At 43.5% G+C, this 935-nt stretch overlaps 1 non-coding gene across 1 annotated transcript; it reads left to right on the top strand.

The window, feature by feature from the left end:
• The first annotated feature begins 677 nt into the window (after positions 1-677).
• Positions 678-868, top strand: LOC115284712. The gene has a single exon (XR_003905321.1). It is a non-coding gene; the product is annotated as a U2 spliceosomal RNA (small nuclear RNA).
• The last annotated feature ends 67 nt before the right edge of the window (positions 869-935 follow it).

Genomic DNA, 935 nt, shown 5'->3' on the forward strand with positions numbered 1-935 from the left:
AGAGAGCCCAACATGGGGCTCGATCCCACGAACTGTGAGATCATGATCTGAGCTGAAATCTCACTTAACTGACCAAGCCACCCAGGTGCCTATACTTCAGAAATTTAAATGAAAACTATTATCTGGCTAAGTGAGCTCTTTTACCATAAATATTTTATGGTAAAATAGGGTAATATAAGGTGCAGCTAGAATTGAGTAGCAATTTATATAAGTTCTCAAATTGAGATAAATTAAAATACTAGACAGTCTCATAACATCCATACAACCAAAGAGATTCAGTGTTGGCTCCAAAAAGAAATGGAGTAATAGTGCCATGTTGTATATATTTCTGCCGTATTGCTTGTTATCAGCATAAGAATTTGGCCAAACTTTTAGTTACTGAACCATCTCTGTTAGAGCCCCTTTCATTTGGAATTTGGGTAACATGATGTTTGTTTGTATTTTTCTTGTTTATCCGTTCAGTCAAGAAATAGTATTGAGGTGCCTGGGAGGCTCAGTCGGTTAAGTATCAGACTCTTGATTTTGGCTCAGGTCATGGTCTCCTGGTGAGTGAGCTCAAGCCCCATGTGCGGCTCTGTGCTGATTGTGCAGAGCCTGCTTGGGATCCTCTGTCTTCCTCTCTCTGCCCCTCTCCTGCTCGCTCTCTCTCTTTTTCTCTCTCAAAAGAAGTAAACTTAATCGCTTCTCGGCCTTCTGGCTAAGATTAAGTGTAGTACCTGTTCTCATCAGCTTAATATCTGACGCGTCCTCTATTATGGGACAGTATATTATTTGAATTTTTAGAGCCGGGAACTGGACTAGGAGCTTGCTCCGTCCACTCCACACATCGCCCTGGTATTGCAGTGCTTCCAGGAGCGGTGCCCACCCCGCTTCTCTCCTAGGCGGGTCTCCCAAAAGTAGACGCTGGTCTTTGCTGGGCTTTGCTGGGCTTTGCT

The sequence above is a fragment of the Suricata suricatta genome, unplaced genomic scaffold (assembly GCF_006229205.1).
Source record: "Suricata suricatta isolate VVHF042 unplaced genomic scaffold, meerkat_22Aug2017_6uvM2_HiC HiC_scaffold_16602, whole genome shotgun sequence".
In the NCBI taxonomy this organism is placed as follows: Eukaryota; Metazoa; Chordata; class Mammalia; order Carnivora; family Herpestidae; genus Suricata; species Suricata suricatta.